This window comes from Mustela erminea, chromosome 3 (assembly GCF_009829155.1).
Source record: "Mustela erminea isolate mMusErm1 chromosome 3, mMusErm1.Pri, whole genome shotgun sequence".
Lineage (NCBI taxonomy): Eukaryota > Metazoa > Chordata > Mammalia > Carnivora > Mustelidae > Mustela > Mustela erminea.
In genome coordinates this window covers 42,326,493-42,334,528 of record NC_045616.1, presented here as the reverse complement: position 1 = coordinate 42,334,528, position 8,036 = coordinate 42,326,493, and the positions used below count along the sequence as shown (strand labels likewise).

The window sequence follows — 8,036 nt, the reverse complement described above, 5'->3', positions numbered from 1 at the left end:
GTTTGTTTGTTTGTTTTTACCTTTCTATATATCTGGGATTTTATTTTCTAATCTCACAATTATTGGTGCCACCAATACCCTTTGGGTAATGTTTTTTCTGAGAGACTGCAACAATTATTCTTCAAATTCTGAATTTTTTCTAATAATAGTTCTGTTGTATTATCTATATAAACAGATAAGAGTGAAATTTTTTTGCAAAACTGTGTCAAAATTAAAACCTTTTTTTTTAAAGATTTTATTTATTTATTTGACAGAGATCACAAGTAGACAGAGAGGCAGGCAGAGAGAGAGAGGGAAGCAGGCTCCCTGCTGAGCAGAGAGCCCTTGAAGAGATCTCAGGACCCTGAGATCATGACCTGAGCCGAAGGCAATGGCTTAACCCACTGAGCCACCCAGGCACCCAAAATTAAAACCTTTAAAGAGTACAAACCACTGGCCTCAAGTAGAATTCCCGATGTGTACATAATATTACAACTTAAGAACTATTCTATTCTATAATCAAATGGAAGTGAGATATATGGGATCAACTGAAAGAACTCCAAAAGGAACAAGTAAGTTACATTATGTTCCAAGTCCTAATAAGCCTATTCTCATGGATTCTACTTCTGATTTATAGCTCCTTTGTAGCCCACATGCATGACCTCATGAGGAATGCCCAGCTCGCTAAAGGCAAAAAAAACTTCAGCTTTGTACCACCTACTGGTAGAAAATAGCAAGGAAATAGAAAAATCCCCTTGCACACTAGGGGTGAAGGAAGAGCTCAGTAGACAGAAGTTCAAAAAACATGTCTTGATTGCTCAATTCCCTGGAAGTACAGATGATCAAAATCAAATACAGTGATTCATATGCCACTACCCACTTGCTGGTTAGACACTATGAAGTAGAAAAAACACAGTTTATAAACTGGTGACAAGAGGTTTGGGAAGGAGATTACGTAAAAGGACATTTTACAACAGAGAAAGTTCTTAATGTCAAGATAGGAAAGATGATTGGCTCTGTGTCTGTCTGACAGCCTCTCTTCCCAGAGACCTCTTCTCTTTCTCAATGGCCTTTTGAAAAATTGACTGTGGTGACAGGAGTGGAGGTTAGTTATAGATTTTAAAACATGGTACTTCCTCTATCCAGGATTTAACTAGTTCAGGGCCTACTTGCTAACAGTCATCATTAGCTATGAGCCCCCAATATGACACCATTTCCCTCAGACAAATGTGTCACCTGACAGCAGGTTTATTAACTTGCATAGCAGGTTGGTTACCTCATAGACCTTCGTATTAGAAATGACAGCATCTACATTTCCTAAGAATAGATATTTATTCTGGATATAGACCTGCTTTTCCTGCCTTATCTAATGCTCTCTTCATAATCATATTACCATCATTTACTCTAAATCCCTGTCATATGACAACCTTAAAGCTGATAAAAAGCTGTAGGATATTTGAAGAAGAGAATCAGCAAGGTAAACACTTCATGTGACTGGGAAGTGTCCTGTTGGATGTGTTTCATGCTCTGTACCAGTCATCAGTAGGATAGTGTTCTTTCTCTTAGTAGTTGCGTTCATATCACAGACTTTAATTTTCCATCAGCAAAAGTTTTGTATTCTATTGCCACAACTTTAGGCTCTGATGATTTGGAGTCCTGGTTCTTAAAAGGGAAGGATATTTGAACCAATGGACTCAAGACTGATTCCATTAAACCAAAAGCCACACATTTTATGTTCCTTCTGTCACTGGAGCATTAGATAAAGAGAAGAAGTTTACTCTGTTTGCTGAGCTGATTTGTCTTAATTTGATTTCTATTATTCAATGGAGGCAGAGAGAAATAGGCCTGGAATTCAAGAGATTCTCTTATTACATCTGTGCTTTCCGGTTTGAAAAAAAAAAAGTCATAAAAAAAATAAAACTACTTCACAAAGGAAGACTGTTTAGGGCACACGTTCCTTTGGTAATTAATTTTGGAATGTACCAGGCAAAGAACTATGAATGGCTATTGTGCTAGCTGAAGATGACAGAATGTGGAGGGGGTAGTGAAAAGGGAAGTTATAGATGCCAACTAAGACAGTGTGACTTTTTGCAAAAGTAAGGATTGCAAGGATTATGCAGATTTTCTTTTTTGTTTTTATATCTATGTGAGTTTGTAAATATTAACAAATCCATTTTTCATCTTTCTCCCTGTGGCTCTATTATTAACTAATGTAAATGGTGTCACCAAAAATTGAATTTATATTCAAATTTTCTTAAATTTCAAGATACCCAAGAGGAACAGTGACTGAGCTAGAAAAGAAATGAACATTATCCAGAGAGTAATAAAATAGCATTTGGGATTTTCTATTTCCCCTTTTGGGAAGAAGTAAAGTTTACACCTTTGACTATACACAGATAGTTCTGACATGTTAAGGAAAGCATTATGCTTTCACTTTTGGTCAGAACTAAAAAAATGCATAAAAGGGTGATACAGAGGCTTGGCCCACAAATATGTGCACAATACAGGACCATCTGGTATCTATTAGGCAGCACTCCCACCTGGGAAATGCAAACTACATTTTCCAGACTCCTCTTTACTACATGGTTCTTGGATAGGATTTCCCTATGAGAGGGATGAAGTGAAGGGGAAGTGGGAAGATGACGTTCACCACAGCATTCTCACAAGTGCTTGAGAACCACCCTCTTCACTGTTAACAGACTGAACATTCCTCAAAGAATGCAGCAGCTTCCAGGCAGTCATTTGAGGGACTCTGGTTTAGTTCTTCAGGGGAAAAAAACCTCTCAGTGTCAACATTTTGCTAACTTCAGTGACAGCATCTTTGCTAACTTCAGCGACAGCAAATTGATTAAAACTATCCCTAGATTTTGGTCCTCAAGAAACTGCAAAGTCATTCTATCTTTAGTGAAGAGTGGCTCGTGTTTTCCTGACTGAATCCAGACTGGTAGAGTATAGTTCTTGGAGGACTGCAAATAGAATATATGTCTTCTGTATCTCTTTAGTGCTTAATGAAGAATAATTGTTCAACCAACTGTTTGTCTGGGTCAAATCTGTTCTTAACCTCACATGACAAAGAAGTTAAAAAAGGGGAAATTGTAGGGAATTTCAGGAAGAGATAAGACTTTTGGTTCCCACGTTTCCATTTTCCTATACTGAGCAACAGTCAGCCAACAATCTCTTGAGTATTCAGAGGTCTTGAGTTATTTACATAAGCCATGTAGCATTGACTGTTTCCCTAATTTTACCAAATAGAATTTCCTTTGATAGCTTAGATCCACTGGGATTTCTTTAGGTCATCTGCCTCAATAATCAAAGTACAAAAAAAAAAAAAAAAAAGAAAAGACTACAACAAAAAATTTTCACCACTACAATTTCACTACAATTAAAGTAGGAGAGGGTTATAACCCTGGGCATTACTCCAGTTCTGAAACTGAGATAAAATCTTGTAAAGGATAGGTCTTGCATTAGAAATCCTGTTTTTAGTACATTTAATACCCTTAAAAGTCAATCTTTGCTATTCTTTTTCCCTAAATGTACATACTTTGACAGCTTTAAATTTTATCTTCATTGAAGTTTTTGTACAAGCGGTAATACAAAATGGAGAGTTTGACAGTCACATGCATGCATAGAATCCCTTTGATGGCATGGCCCCTAAATCATGTCTGCTTACATACATTTTTTTATTTCATTTTTTCTCCTCTTAAGATGACTACAAGTTAATGGAAACATTCAAGCTAGGAAAATTGAGAGTCTGTGTTGAGAGTAGATAATCTAACATAATAGGAACTGTGAACAGAATCCAGGTTTTATAATTCAATATCAGCAATAGCAACTGGAAAGCAGTAGTAAGAAATTATAAAATTTCACTGACAACATTTTGAGAATGATTCATTCCATTCACTTAAATGTTTTCCACAACTAACCACTTACCTGCAAGACCTAGCAAGATATAATTTCCACTGACTATAATCCTTGCTATTGATTACAAAAGTCCGCTTCAGCTAAACTCAATTGACATTTATATTGTTAACTTAGCAGGTATGAAATTTTAAGGAGTTTATTGCTCGGCCCTGAGGGGGAGCAGCATCACATAACATAAAGGCTTTGATCTGGCTTCTGAGGTAGAAGGAAAGAAAATATATATACGTGTAGCAGTTCTTTTTTTTTATACAGCCATTTAGCTGCACAGTGGATTACACTTTTTATTGGAGTGACTGCACAGAAAAGTACATTTTAGTGAATGGATTTATAAATACACATCATCTGGCTGGGTTCAGCCATTAATAAGTATAATGAAAAAGGAAAGTATCAAATTAAGCATGATTAAATTGGGAAACAAGCCTTTTGTAACTCTAAACTTTTTCTTTAGTGTCTAGATGAGGAAAAAAATTTCCCTGATTTCACAATGTATTCAAGAGATCTGTGTCTAAAATAATAATAAAGGCAGAAACTAGTATGATTCAGGTATTACTGTCTACATAATGTTATTTATGTTATTAAATTTGGATGGCCCATTTCTGTTTCTATACTGTACTTATATTCCTGTCATAGTAGAAAATAAATTCAATTTCCTATTTAACACTGCTGCAGTACTATTTTAGGGTAAGGTACCCAATCTATGATCCTGCTCTTTTTTTTTTTTAATTAATTTTTTATTTTTTATATGAAATCTTGCCATTTGCGACAACATGGATGGAACTAGAGCGTATCATGCTTAGCGAAATAAGTCAAGCAGAGAAATACAACTATCATATGATCTCCCTGATATAAGGAAGTGGTGTTGCAACATGGGGGCTTAAGTGGGTAGGAGAAGAATAAATGATCCTGCTCTTTTGATAGATTTTATTGTTTCTTCTTATTAATATTGACTAAATGAATATTATTGCCCTCCTCTTTACTCCTTTAAGTCCATTGACTTTCAGTGATTCAATTATTTAGTTAAAGCTTCAGTCCTAGTCTTAAACAGGTTTCCATTTAAATTACCTCTTGTCTGTTTTTAGTTGGTCTAATGTGTAGTACTCATTCTATTAAGGTTCCCAATGTCCATTTCAATATTGTTAAATAATTTTATTTTTATAGATAATCATGAAAACAATTCCCTTTGAACAATTTTCTATATATCAGGTTGTAATAATGCTATTAGTACATAGTATTTGAATTAATAATTCAGGGAATATCTGCTAAAATCTACATTCTATTGAATAAACTGAGACTGTGACTTCTTTTAAACAAATATTTAATGTTTTCTCAGCTATTTATAAATTTTTGCAACAAATAACTGGGTTTGAGACTTCGTAAATACTATGACATTCCTTTTTTTTTTTTTTTTTTTTTTTTTTTAAAATATTCACTGGCTCAGTCCAGAGAGCATATGACTCTTAATCTCAGTCCCCATGTTGGGTGCAGAGATTATACTTAGATAAATAGATAGTTAAAAAATAAAACAAAAATCACTCAGTTATCTTTAACTGAAAGCAATCTCATAATCTAAGGTGTATGGAGTAAGGTTTAATTTGTGTTACAAACTTATTTTTCTATGTACAGTAAAACAATCTTTGCAATATATCCTAAAAATTCTGCTTCATTAGAAAAATATATTTTTAAAATATCACCAGATTGAAGAGCATGACAGTGGTGAATATTTATTGTGTCTTTAAAATGCTGTAGAAGTCAGCTAGAAAGAAGCGAGTAACATTGGCTTTTGTGAAAGGTAAGAAAATATAACCAGAACACAAAGCCGATATAAAATGAACTTATTTTGTATGATTCAAGAAAATAATGGCATATGTATCTCACAGGGAGATTAAGAGATAAATCATGAGGTTGTTAATAAACTGGAAAATTAATTTTTACCATGTAGAATCACAGCAAATTTTGTATCTATATTATTAAAAATTTTTAAATATAAAATGATCAAGAGAAAAAAAAGGCCCCATTTCCCATGCAATCAACCAGCACTGTTGATTTTGAAAATATAAATAGGTATGTTTAAAATTCAAATGTATAAAATGAAAGGAAAAATTCCATACTCCCTTCCACATTTCCCTATCCTTCTTGTCATATGTACCTACTGTTAACATTTTTATTGCATTCTGCAACAATAAACAACTAGCTAGGTAAATAAATTCATGTCAGCTCTTATCTTTTGATAGAAACATACAGATTTTTTTATACAATTTATTCTTTCAGTGTACAGTATATTATACTATAAAAAGTCCACCTACTGCCTTTTGTTACAGTATATTTTGGACATATTTTCATATCAGCATAATAAAGATCTAACTTTCTCTGTATATAACTATATTATACACAGACACACACACAAACACACACATACACACACATTCTCACCAGAATTTTTAAATAATTTCTGCTCATTAAAATTTACATAATTATACTTTTTTTGCTATTATAGGCGATATTCCAAAACATACCCTCTTGTATATAAGCATAATTTTTAAGTATAATCCTATGACAAATTACTACATCTAGAATCTACTGTTCATAAAGTAACTGCCATTTTAATTTGTATAGACACTATCAATTTTGCCTTAAAGGTGTTAGGGAACTCCTAACTTATTATCTCTGTCTCTTTTTTTTTTTTCTTTCCCTCATTTTCTTTCAATTACCAGGTATGTGATAGTTTAAAAACAAAAGTTACATTGTGTATATATACCACATCTTCTTGATCCATTCATCTGTTGATGGACATCTAGGTTCTTTCCATAGTTTGGCTATTGTGGACATTGCTGCTATAAACATTCGAGTGCATGTGCCCCTTTGGATCACTACGTTTGTATTCTTAGGGTAAATACCCAATAGTGCAATTGCTGGGTCATAGGGCAGTTCTATTTTCAACATTTTGAGGAACCTCCATGCTGTTTTCCAGAGTGGCTGCACCAGCTTGCATTCCCACCAACAGTGTAGGAGGGTTCCCCTTTCTCCGCATCCTCGCCAGCATCTGTCATTTCCTGACTTGTTTATTTTAGCCATTCTGACTGGTGTGAGGTGATATCTCATTGTGGTTTTGATTTGTATTTATGAGGAAGTGGTGATGCAACATGGGGGCTTAAGTGGGTAGGAGAAGAATCAATGAAACAAGATGGGATTGGGAGGGAGACAAACCATAAGTGACTCTTAATCTCACAAAACAAACTGAGGGTTGCTGGGGGGAGGGGGTTTGGGAGAAGGGAGTGGGATTATGGACATTGGGGAGGGTATGTGCTTTGGTGAGTGCTGTGAAGTGTGTAAACCTGGTGATTCACAGACCTGTAACCCTGGGGATAAAAATATATGTTTATAAAAAATAAAGAATTAATTTAAAAAAAAAAAGTTACCTTGTTGATATTTTAATTTTTTTTTATTACAAGTGAGGTTATATATCCTTCAGTGTATGTACTAATATTTCTAATTGCTCTGTTATCTTGCTCTCAATTGACAATTTATATCTTTTCATCATTTGCCTATTTTATATATCTTGGTTGAGCCTTTTGTACATTAATATAGTTGTTTGCAAAATACTTTTTTCCTACTTCTTATTTCTCCCACACAGATGCCCCTGTTAAGCTTTTTAAAGATTCTATTTATTTATTTGTGAGAGAGTGAGAGAGAGAACACAAGCAGGAGGGAGAAGTAGAAGGACAAGCAGACTCCTTGCTGAGCAGGAAGCCCAATGTGGGACTGGATTTCAGGACCCTAGATTTCACGACCTGAGCCAAAGGCAGATGCTTAACCCACTGAGCCACCCAGGCATCCCTTTCTGATAAGCTTTTGATAAACTTCCCAGTTTATCAGTTGTACCACGGAAGAGGTATTCGGTCTGCTCTTCAACACAGTAAAATATTTTTTTTATCAAAATTAAATGATTATTTGGTCTATAGAAATTGATGGCAGAACATCACCCACTGTTTTAAATTCAGCACTGCATTTCATGTAAGTTTCCTCTTTGGGCTCCTGGACATCCCTTGTGACTTGTAACCTACAATGGCAATGCTAATGTCTCCCCAGCGAATCCACTGGACTCTGGCTTGCTTTTATAGGGAGTAGAATACCTTTTT

The 8,036-nt window shown here is 34.7% G+C and overlaps 1 long non-coding RNA gene across 3 annotated transcripts in view; it reads right to left on the bottom strand.

Moving 5' to 3' along the window:
- LOC116586090 overlaps positions 1-8,036 on the bottom strand; it is a 258,554-nt gene that overhangs the window by 53,019 nt on the left and 197,499 nt on the right. The gene's annotated exons all lie outside the window — the stretch shown is intronic.